General features: G+C 40.7%; 1 pseudogene across 1 annotated transcript; it reads left to right on the top strand.

Annotated features, from left to right (window-relative positions):
- Positions 1-8,017: 8,017 nt before the first annotated feature.
- On the top strand, positions 8,018-10,063 carry LOC149011227 (pectinesterase-like; annotated as a pseudogene). The gene is made up of 2 exons (XR_016174428.1): positions 8,018-8,998; positions 9,375-10,063. The product of XR_016174428.1 is annotated as a pectinesterase-like (transcript).
- Positions 10,064-12,730: the final 2,667 nt, after the last annotated feature.

Raw genomic sequence — 12,730 nt, 5'->3', positions numbered from 1 at the left:
TTAATTTTAGTTATGACACGCTCCGCCTTCGCTCCACTTATTCTAGGTTCCATAATGATAACACAATCAGGATTATGCTTCTGTCTATAATGCTTAAGAGTAGTGGCAAATGCTTTATTGTCCACTCCCATTGAATTCCATGCAAAAACCTTCATAAAGAAACTTGATATGGGTTTTGGTTGCCGTCATTCATCACCACATCATTCCCAAGGGAATGGTTTTGTCCTTCATTGAGCATCGGTGTTTCGACCACAATTTCATCCATATCGTCAACTTCATCAAGAGGTTTACCTTGTTCAAGTAAGAGAGCAAGAGAGCAAATTGAGTGGTTACTTTTTTCAAAGCAATTTCCACTTCTTCCAACCATTAGATTATGATCAAAATTCTCAACATCCTCTTTTTCTCCTATTTGGTCCTGCATCTGAAGTTTCTTCTCATTTACATCTTCTTTAGTCAAATTTGTTATCATATTACTTGCCTTCTGTAACTCTACTGGTAAAGAGTAGTTAATCACATGTTGGCCACTTGACGGAGGCCTTGAACTTTTTGAATTCTCTTCATTCTCCTGTCTAGTCTCTAACACACTTCTTTGATTATGATTTCGAGGAGCCATCACGTTTCTACCCTCTCTTTGATGTGTGATATGCTGCCACGTGGCCGAAACATGAGTCGTGTTAGTTTCCATGTTGGATACTACTTCCTGATCTTTTTGGGAAACCATTGCAAGTGCTGCAAATCTAGAGCTTGATCCCATTCCGTATTCCCCACTCTGGCCTCCTCTTTCCGATCCGCCATTTTTCTCTCCGGCATTATCAATAGGGTTCCAACAATTGTCTTTTCTGAATTTTGTTTTCGCACATGTAACCACAGACCATATGTATCTGCTGGTGCCCTCTTTGCCTCAGAATTATTAATGGTTTCAATCGCTTTTTGTGCAACCTCTTCGGGTTCAGGCGCTGGTACATCTTCCTCTTCGCCATAGAAAATAGAGCATTGTTCTTTATGATGGCCATATCTCCCACAATCATAGCACAACAAATTCATTGACTCGTAAAGAATTTGGTGAACACAGCCTTTGAGTCTAAACTTGGACAGCAAGGGTTTGGATAAATCAATCTCGACACACACCTGCGCATACTTACCGCAGACAGCTTGGGCTGTTGTTGAATCAATTTTAATTACCTTTCCTACTCGGTGCCTGCCCTAATCAAAAATTGAGTATCAAAATACTCTATGGATACGCCAGGGAAACGCACCCATACCGCCAATTTCTATAGCACTTCTTCCTCAGGATTGAAATCCGGGCCATCTCCTCATTGATAGATAGTGATCAGCAATTACCCAAGGACCATCAACTAGGGCTCTCTGAAAATCTTCTTTAAAAGCGAATTATGCAATATAATAATCATTGCCAATGTTAATAAGGTCCAACTGTCACACCCCACCCAGACGGATCCGGTCATACCCGAATGCCCGTGGGGGTGATACACCGCAAGATCTAGGTTCAGTGACAAATCCATACAAAACATGATATAATATAATTAAATGGACAAGAATAAATCAAGTTTCTCATATAAAGTTATCAAAACTGAAATAATGGTTACAATCATCCATTACTTCAAAATAAAAGTATAACATCAGAGTTTTGAAAAGAAAAGAGAGTAGTTTTATTCGCAACGGAAAAATAAACTAAAATAGTTCTCTAATGGAATCCAATCCAAAAGAACAGTCTCGATACTGACATGAAGCTCCATGTGCGTCCACTTCTTCTTCGGTCACTCCTTCAAGAAGATATACTAGCAACGAATCCTCCATTTGGAAGCAGTCCTCATAACCTGCAGTATACTCTAATAGAAAAAGACATATAAAAAGAATGAGTTCAACAGAACTCAGTGAGATCAACTCAACATCATATCACACATTCATTCTCAAGATTCCCCACCACACATATAACATGAATATCAATAATGTAATTAATGACAATGATATGCTATGTGAATAATTATGCTCCTAACTCTATCATGAAGTCTCTATGGTAGACAAGCATTAAGTCATACACCAGTCTTCTTTGGGCGGTCTCATCACTCTTCCCTCATGGCACTCAAGTGCACACCTCCCCCCCTTCCCACCTACCCCCCCTTCTACTTTTCTTTTTTTTCTTTGTTTTTGTCCTCTTTCTTTCTTTTTTGTTTTTTCTTTTTCTTTTTTTCTTTGTTTTTTCCTCCTTTTCTTTTGGTTCTTTTTCTTCTTTTTTGTTTTTTTTTTTTTTTTTTTTTTTTTTTCTTGTTCTTTTTTTTTTTTTTTTCTCTTTTTTCTTCTTTGGGTTTCTTTTTTTGTTCTTGTTTTTCTTCTTTTTCTTCTCCCTCTCTGTTTCCCCTCTCCCTTTTTTTTCTCTTCTTCTCTTTTCTTTTGTTTTTCGTTTTGTTCCTTCCTTCCTCTGTCGCTTCTTTGTTCCCTTTCGCTTGTCTCTGTTTTTCTTGTCGTCTCCTTGCCCTCTTCCCCCTTTTCTGTCCTCCCCGGGTTGTTCGGTTTGGTGTCTTGCTCGTCTTTCTCTCCCCTCCTTGTCTCCTCCTGCCCTCTGCTCTGTTGTTCTTTGGTGTTGCTCTCGCTCCCTTTTCCCGTTGTCTTCCCTCTCCTTTCCCCTCTTGTCTTCTTCTTCTCCTTTGGTCTTCTTTTCTTTCTCCTTGTTTTTGTGTTCTCTGTCTTTTTGTTGCTCGTTCGTTTCTTTTCTTTTCTTTCTTCTGTTTCTTGCTTTCTGCTATTTATGTTTGGTCCATCCTTCCTTTATCTCGGTCCTGTTTCTTGGCCTTGGGTCCTCGTGTATCCTTTGGGTCCTGTCCCTCCCCTTCTTCTGTCTCTTGGTGGTGGTTGGTCTTCTCCCTCCCTGCCTCCTCGTTTTGTTGATCCTTTGGTGGTTGGTACTTCTACTCATCGTAGTATTCTCATTGGGGATCTCCTTTCCCGCATCGTCCTTGCTTACCTTTAGTCCTGGATCTTGTGTTTGTCAGCTAGGTGGTCTTGCTTCGTATATCTGGTACTTGTCTTCAAGGTGGCTTGCTATCTTGCAACCTACATTTGTAACTCCTGATTCATGACACATAGTTGTGGCAACTAGAGATTGTAGATTGGATCTGAGCCCTTCTACTCTGTCTTGGTCCGGTCTATTTGTTTATTAGATCTGGTTTGTTGTTCCTTAGCTTGCATGTCTGGTTGTCTTGTTCTGCCTTATCCTTGGATGATCTGGGCGTCTGTTTGCGGTCACTCTCCTCCGTCTCAACTCAAAAGGAAAGAAAATCAGAGATGGAGGAGAAGAGAGGTGTAGACAAACCTTTGATGCAAAGGAGGTTCGACAAAGATCCGTCAAGAAAATCACCAAGGATGCAAGGAGATGACTTGCGAGGTCTTTGGTTCGCTCCAGGTTTGGAGGCAGCAAGTCGTGGACTCGAGATTGGACTTAAATAGAGCAAGAAAACCTAATTGCCAAGACAGCACTCATTGGTCGGTGGTTGGTCGATGGTCCGACCTCACGCCATGTTGACAAATCCAAAACAGGGAATTGAAGACCCAGATCAAATCCAATCCAAAAGGGGTTTTGCACACATGTCAAGTGACTTACCTAATAGGTAGAAATGCCTTCAAACCAAGATAGAGACCACTCCAAGTCTATCAACTAATCCGATCTTCATCAAGATTCAGTTTCCATAAATAGAACTTCATCATCAACTTTCATGGTTCAAGCCGCTCAGTCCTCTGGGATGGCCCAAAGCGACTTCTTACTTTACTTCGGGTCATCGGACCTACAAATAACAAGGTTTCCGGGTCAGGGTTAGGGCTGGGTTTTACACAAGCACGTCTTTTGGGTTCTCCGCGGTTGTTGTGTAAAGTCCTGTCAAGCCATGGTCGAGGATTAGGTCACCACTCTCTCACATTACCATTGGTATAAGATCTGGCACATGTCAAGGATTACTCTAAGCCCAATGCAAAGTCATACGGTCTCGTACTACATATGGTCCGGATACTTCCCCTATGGCACCAACCAACTCGGTTCAATATCTTTTCCCACCTAGAGTCAACGTATCCTATGGCACCAACCAACTCGGACTACGTTGACCCCTAACCCTATGGTCATCCACATATAATGGACAGGATGCTCTCCATGTTCTCTCCCGGGTCAATTGACCGGTCTTGAGCGCCCATGAGCCCTTGTCTATTATATGCAACCCTACCATCTCATGATGACAGTGGGCCTGCTTGACACACAGGACACAGCCACTAACATCACGGGTTAACCGGCTTCAATACCTCTACCGAAAGGGTAGTAGTACTCATGAGGTCACCTAACCAAACACTTCTAGACATGCCCTAAATCTGTAAATCAGTAATCGGGAAAGTGCCAAGGACACCATAGGAATGCGTCCTATACCGCATCCTCTGGTATCCTATGGCAGAAATGCCAAAAGGGCATTCCCCATTCCCAACCAAAATATAAGCAATCATATAATGTCACTAGGGCAATGAGTGAACCCACAACCCTAGTTTGCAACATGAAATAGAATGAAAAATTTAATTCAATATCATCCATATATTCTTACATCAATAATTTAGGATTCAACAAGAAAAACTCCATTCATTCAATCTCATCCATCTCATACATTCTCATATCACCAATCAAAGATATTGAAAAATAAAAGGCGTAATCACAAGATAATACTAAAGCAAGTCAAGATATTAATAACAAAAATTACTTAATATAATTAAACATGCAAGGTAAGGTTAAGTATATTCCTCACCTTTTACTTTGTTCTTTTTCTCCAATGATCAATAATTCCTTCTCACAAATTAGTGGCTAAAGATATATTAACCTATTCATGCAAAAGAGACAATTATCACAATTAGAGCCAATTTGGGTTTCAAAGGATATCCTAAAATCTTCCCACGAAAACCCAAATATGAAAAACTAGGTTAATAAGGGTAGTTCTCAACCTCACTAGTGAATGGTCTCTAATTCGCCACCAATTTGAAGTCTAAATTAAATGAAATTTTGGGGAAAGCTAATTGACAACAAAAGGATCCTACGGATGCCTTCAATTTGATCAAATTTGACTCATCTCAAAAAGCCCCAAATTTGGCTCTCCTAAATCACCCGTGTGTGACCCGGGGAGTCAAATTCTAAAATCTTTTGCAAAGAGATAAACCATTACTCCCAAACTCAAGGGGAACCTTAATACAAGAAAAGAGGATCATCCAATATACCAAACATGCATTCCTTTAAGATCGCTCAAAAGGAAAGAAGAGAAATTACTCTCATAAACTAGGATGTTACATTAATACAAGAAGGGAAAGCATCCAAGATACCTAACAACCTTCCCTTTCAAGATCTCCACGAAAGAAGAGAAGATAAACTCTCGCCAACTATGATTAAAAAGAAGGGTTAAAGAAAACTAACCTTTCCTTTTCTCCAAAGCCTCCGCCTCTTTCTAGCCTCCAAAAATGCGTTTACGGATGAGATAAAACATAAATAGGGTTTAAAAATCCGAAATTCCAATTTAACCCTAAATAGAAAATGGGGTGGGAGTTGGTTCACCCAAACGGCCCAAATTTCTGGTCTATGGTTGGACCCCCAAACGAACTCCAATTTTGATGATTTTTGGCTCGTTGGAAAGGTCTTTCGACGATCTTCAATTTGATACCTTATTCGCATCAATTAGATTCTCCATCGTTGACCTATGGACATTCCAAGATCACCCTTTTTATACCATCGATATTAATCTTCTCTCTTCACTTAAATTCTAGGAGAGTTTTTGAGTCATTATAAGGGTCATTCACCAACATTGGTTCCATTTCCAATCCTTTGGGCTCGACTTGAATGGTCCACGATTGTCGCTGACTCGAGGCCCGGGTTCTCAATCTTAAAACCACGGGTTAAAGGGGTAGAAATCTGGGGGATTTCACACCAACGCTCCTATAGGTTTCCATAGGGCTGATAATCTACCGGACAAAAACTTAAAACCCACCGTTTTTCCTACAAGTTTAACAATCAAGGTTTGCTGCCATGGTTTCCGCAATCTTTCTTTTTATTTTTTGGACAAGGTAATACTAGGGTAGAGAGCATTGTCTTCCTTCTCGCCATCATCCTCATTCTCATCGTCCATGTCCCATTCAGAATCGGGTTGGTTCAAAAATCCATCATCGTTGAGACCGTCGATCTCCTTAATCTCCATACCCTCTTCTTGGCTAGGGCTAGGATAATTTCTAGTCACCATCTCTGCATAAGATCGTTGCATCTCCACCGGTGGAAGCTTTACATCTATTCCACGACCTCGTTTAACTTTCTTATTGCTTCGTTGCATCTAGTCAATTTCCTTCGATGCTCCATTCAAATTCGTTTCAGCAAACGCATCTCCCGCATCCAATCTTTCCATCTCTATCGTCAAAATCCTATGTTTCAGCGAAACCCTTTTCCACCGGAACCTTCTTTCAGCGGCAACCAGAAACCTAGAGTGGCAACCTTGATTTCACTGGTTTCCTTTTTCAGTTTGAGAACTTCGTTATCTTGGATCTTCACAACTCGATTCAAACTTTTCGATTACATCTTCGAATACTCATCATCGCAACACATTAGCAAACCTGGAAATCTCCGAAAGAAAATGAATACAAAGAAAACTTCTGCTAAAGAAGAGTTTCAGAAATTGCAGAGAGATCAGCGCTCACAACAAGTGATGATAAAATTTAGAAAACCCTAGACAGTTTGCCGTTTTCCTTAGCTTCGCTCTGGAAGAATCCTTCTCTCAAACAATTCATTTTATATTTATTTCCTTCATTTTTCCACTCTTTTCACTATCCATTTACAAGTCTAATTGCATTACTTGTCCACCCTTTTTTAAATATATTTTTCAAATAAAGTAAGAAATTAATTAATCGAACTATTCAATATTCTCCATCCGAATGATCAACCCAAGGTGGACACATAACCTGATCTTACCTTTTTATCTTCTTCTTTTTTTCCTTTTTCTTTTTTTGGGGAGGCGGGGGTGGTGGTTTAGCGTGGCTTCGCCTTTGTGGATCCACTTTAGTCCACTATTCTTTCTTCAAAACCACCCAACACACTTGCTAATTAAACTGGCCAAACTCAACAGCACATCAGAAAATCTTATGCTTCTCTTCTACCAAGGGAAAAAAAATCTTATGCCTCCCCAATGAGATAACTAATGGATATCTTGTTCACCTAATCTGGACAAGATCCTCTGACCATGGGCTTTTATTCTAAACCCAGCTTTTATGAGTACTCATTCCGTAAGCCTTTTGCTAATGTAAACCTATTCCGTAACATTAGAAAAACCTTTTCTTTTCTTTTCTAGCCTCGAAGGGTGGCTCAGTTGGCAGAAGACCAATGTTTTCACATAGGAGGTCAGAATTCGAATCTCCTCCGGTTAAGGGACAAAGCCATTCTATATTAATTATATAAAAAGCTCATCTGAGGATGTAGTTGTGGTGCGTGCAAGCTGGCCCAGATGAACTTTAGACAAAAAAAAAAACTTTTCTTTCTCTTTTGGTAACGCTAGAAAAACTTTTGAATCATTAAAGCTCTCCCAAGAAAGAAATAAGGCCAATGTGTATATGAACATGAAAGCTACAAAGCCACGCCTTCCCTTTTCACTTTTATCATTTAATGTTCGCGGCATATTCATTCTTCCGATGGTGATGTGAACTGGGCATTCAAATTTACCATCAACAAAAAATGGGGCATTGAAATGGTCATGGTCCGTGTTCTCTCCGTACAAAATAGAACCGGTGGCGATCATCTTTTGTGCCTAAAAGCAAAGAAACAGCCAAACTAAGGAAACCAACTCAACGTAGGGTTGGCCTGCATAAGTCAATGGCCTTTTATGAGTTCTCCCAACTCTTCTGTAGTTAAATTTTAGACCTCATGACTCATGCGTGGACGATAAGCTCAAAAATTAAAGCATTCAAATTAACTAGCTGGTAACACAATGGATATTAATCGTTCAACAATTTGAGGCCTATATAAGGAGACCAACTCCTCCATTCTTGAATCATCTGATCTCCATTTAGAGTAACAAGGAACCATAATCCGATTCTTACTTGTTTGAGTTTGGGATCGATAATATGGATAAGCTTTTCGTTATTGTGAGCCTTTCTCTTCTTGCATTTGTTTCTTGGGTGGCTAATGGTGACACCGCATCATCATCTCCCTGTAGCCAAACACCATACCCTCAAATTTGCAATTCCTTCGTTGCCTCTAATCCTCTTGTCCCCTCAAAAAGTTTCCGCGATGTAGCCCTCACGATCACTAAGAACCAGGCTCAACTAGCCTATAATCACATCTCCGCTATGGACTTGAGTTCTTTCGATGAGCCGGCAAAGGCAGCATGGGCCGATTGTGCAGAGCTCTACAACGACACGGTTAGCCAGCTTGATCGTGTATTGTTGTCTAACAATTGGGACGATACTCAGACATGGCTTAGTGCAGCAGTTGCCAATCACCAAGCATGCCAAACTGGGTTTATGGAGCTCAACTCAGCTTCATTCATGTCTTCCATGCCTTCAATGTTGGGTGACTTCTCAAAGTTGCTTAGTAATTCTCTGGCAGTAAACAAGCAGGCAGCTTCAATACTCTCTGGAAAACCAGGTGGTGCCAGACGCTTGCTCTCTGATGGGTTCCCTTCTTGGGTTTCTGCAGCTGATAGAAAGCTTCTCCAGTCAACAACAGCCGCTTCCCAAGCTAATGTAGTGGTAGCTGCTGATGGGTCTGGTAATTATAGGACCATCTCTGAAGCTCTGGCTGCTTCGTCCAAGCTAACGAGTGGGACTTCAAGATTTGTTATTTATGTAAAGAAGGGCACTTACCAAGAGAACGTTGAGATTAAAAAATCTATGAAGAATATAATGCTAATAGGAGATGGGATTGGTGCTACCATTGTTACTGGCAGTAAGAACGTCCAAGATGGTTCCACAACTTTCAGATCTGCCACGGTTGGTAAGCATTCTTTCTTGATATATACTTCAAGTTAATCACCAAGACACTATTGGTTGCTGTTTTCTAAGCACTCCAGATATCTATCCTTAGGACTTGACTCCGTCCTAAGAAATATTTTTAGAGTTAAGTTTTAAGCACAAAGTTGTTTAAAGCATTACATCCCGAGTGTCTAGCTTGAAATATTCAAATGGTTGCTTCCAGCTTAGTATTTGTAAACAACACTAGGTTCTATATTAATTAGACTTTTCTATAAGATTCATTACACCATTGGATCATAACCAGCACAATGGCCTATTCTTTGACATAAGTTGGGTATAACTCAATTACCTCAGAAAATATTATTATTACTTATACAAATGTGGTATTTTCTTCTCAGCTACAGTTGGCGACGGCTTCATCGCAAAGGCCATGACCTTCCAAAACACAGCAGGGCCTCAGAAGCATCAAGCAGTTGCATTCCGTTCAGGTTCAGACCAGTCAGTTTTCTATCAGTGTAGCTTCCAAGGATACCAAGACACCTTGTATGTCCACTCTCAACGCCAGTTCTACGGCAACTGCGACATCTATGGCACCGTAGACTTTATTTTTGGAGATGCTGCTGTCGTGTTCCAAAACTGCAACATCTATGTGAGAAAACCCATGAGCAACCAGAAGAACACTGTGACGGCTCAAGGGCGGTCCGATCCGAACGAGAACACCGGAATTTCCATCCATAATTGCAAGATTACAGCTGCTTCAGACTTGAAAGCAGTACAGAGTTCATATAAGACATACCTGGGGCGGCCGTGAAAGGAATACTCAAGGACTGTTGTCATGAACACTTATCTTGATAGCTTGATCGATGCTGCGGGCTGGCTCGAATGGAGTGGCAATTTTGCCCTAAACACTCTTTACTATGGAGAGTATGGGAATACTGGTTCTGGGTCCAGCACAAGTGGTCGAGTAACGTGGAAGGGATATCGTATCATGAGCACCACAGACGCCCAGATGTTCACAGTGGCAAACTTCCTCGGCGGTGGTTCTTGGATAGGAACCGCCGGAGTCCCATACACTTCCGGACTGTGAGCCTGGGGCATGTGAAGCCGGCAAGGATGGGCAACATCTTAACCGTTTGATTTATAATATTTTATTTTATTCTAGAATTTTCATAGGTGTTGACATGTTTAGTAATTCTCCTCATACACAGATGGTTTACCAGTGCCAATGGTGAGTTAGTTGAGCAGTTAATAGCCCAAACTCCTATGAGGAGGTATTGAATTCCCACCAATCTAGTAGCAAAAGAACACATAAGTCAACTGGAACAAACCTCGCTTCCAAAAGAGTTTACTTGTATTGAATTACTATATGATTTTCATAACATTTCTTTTGTGTTTCGGCAATAAGATGGTTGGTTTGCTTACAACTTAGTTTTTTTTTCTCTATTTTATTAAAAAAAATTTTAATCCACCAAGCACTTGCAATTTTTCCATATATGCCAATATATTAAGAAAAAAAAATGTGAATTTAAAATAATAATAATAATAATAATAAAATTATTATAAATAATATTGATTATGGATGTTCATAATTTTTAAAGAGATAATACCAAAATATGTAACTTCTAATTAAAAATTGAGTCAACCTCAACAGACAATTGTGACAATCTACGTTTTCATATTAATTGAACATCACAACCACCTCAACTCACAATATTAGCAATCAATATTTGTATTCTATACACCTATCATGAGCAACAATCTATCATTTCATAACAAGAGCATCTTATTGTATGTAAGAATCATATATTGTATTTCTTTGTAACTTCTAATATTTTCAGGTTATGAATATTCTGTAATATATTTACTTCCACTATAAATAAAGGATGCACACAACACAATGAGATGAAGAGATTACTTTTATCTTGTCCTAATTTTCTTTTGTATCTTTACTACATTTCTTTTAGATATTCTTTAGTTTTACAACATAAATAAAACTACACGACTACTAATAAATGGGTTTTGTCATGGGACAAGATGACATGTTGATATGGAGAAATTATGATCAGACCGGGTTCATACCTGGTTCGACCCTGGACCCCGGTCGAGACAGAGGGAACCGACTCGCTCCCGAGCGAACCGGATCCAGAAGATGGATTGCTGAGGAAGAAAACTTATTCAGCTACAAGCACGCCCTAATCCTACTTATGGATTAGGTTAATTACCCTAATGATGGCAGACTCGAATTGACGGCTGCGGCTAATCATTATCGAAGGGATAATCATCACATAACCTAAAGGTTATCTTAGGAGTCCTCTACTAGTCCAAACTAGTAGAAGTCTATTGCTCAACGGATCTAACGGTTAAGATCCAACGACTACCCGAAGAAGGCTCAAGTGCATCCAACGAAGGAGATTCGAAGGTACACTCTATATAAACCTCACTACCATACAAGGTGGGGAGAGATCAAAAACACACAATCTGAGACTCAGATTCAGATACATACTGATAGACGTAAACTATCAGCGGCTTACGATCTAGATCACCTTTCCCAGTTCTTTATTCCTTAGCTCTGTGCTTCTAGCAGAGCCTTTTGTGATTAAGTTCATCAACTGACTTAGCCTTCGGAGGTGGACTCCCGACCCCCGCGGTCGGGCCACATCTGATGCTTTCATTTGGCGCCGTCTGTGGGAAACGACATGAAAAGCCATGGTGACTAGATCAGCAGCAGCCGCAGCAGCCGCTACACAGCGCAATTCCGGTGTTTAGATCCTTGGAGCGAATAATCCAGATATTCCCCAGGGAAGCCAAAATCCTATCGAGGTAGATGGTGGTCAGAGAGGACGTAATCCTCCTGATACATTCCAAGATCAATTGGATCAGGTAAAGATTCAACTTTTGGAGGTGAGCCAAGCACTCCGCCTGCTCACCGGACGAGTGGTTTTACCACAAGAACCTGATCAACGCGATTCAGGGAGACGTGCGTTGCCACGTGATCAGAGATTGGCTGAAGACCGGAATATCGGTCAGAATTTTCGTGAAGGAGACCGAGGACCTAGGAGGATTGACGATCAACCTAGGCGAGACGATCGGTTCGACAAACCGCAAGAGAGTACAACTGATTCAAATACAAGGTTGGATACAGGGGTAAGAACTCACTCACCAACTGTCAGAAGAACCGTTCGCGATGATCGAGCAGTTAGCGACGAGCGGAATGTTTGGGAAGGACGGGTTGTTCGTGATGATCGTATAGCACGGGATGATCGTGTTAATCGAGGTCATGATCATATTGCTGAAGATCACTCGACCCAGATTGGTCAGGAATTGGCCAACATCAATGAGAAATTAGGGCAGTTGGCTAAGGGAAGGATAACTGAGGATATTTACTCAATCATTCGGAAGACCCCCTTTGCCGAGCTAATTGCGGGATATCAGTTTCCCCATAACTTTTGTTTGCCTACCTTTTCTACATTTGATGGCTCCAGAGATCCAACAGCTCACATTGGCTATTACCAACAGACCATGGTAGTTTCAGGTAATTCTGATGAAATTCTATGCAAGGTTTTTGGTTCATCTCTAACTGGAGCAGCATAAAAGTGGTTTTTGAACCTCCCCTCTGGAAGGATCGTAAACTTTGATGAATTGGCGCGCAAATTCATAGGGCGATTCCAGAGTGGAATACAGGTCAAAAAGACAGAGGAAACTTTGTTTACTGTCAGACAAGGAAAAAACGAATCAATCAGAGAGTTTCTGAAAA

This window comes from Hakea prostrata, chromosome 7, assembly GCF_041222555.1.
Source record: "Hakea prostrata isolate BN-2017 chromosome 7, UWA_Hpros_2, whole genome shotgun sequence".
Classification (NCBI taxonomy): Eukaryota; Viridiplantae; Streptophyta; class Magnoliopsida; order Proteales; family Proteaceae; genus Hakea; species Hakea prostrata.
Note: the sequence above shows the minus strand (reverse complement) of the source record. Positions and strands in the feature narration are given on the sequence as shown.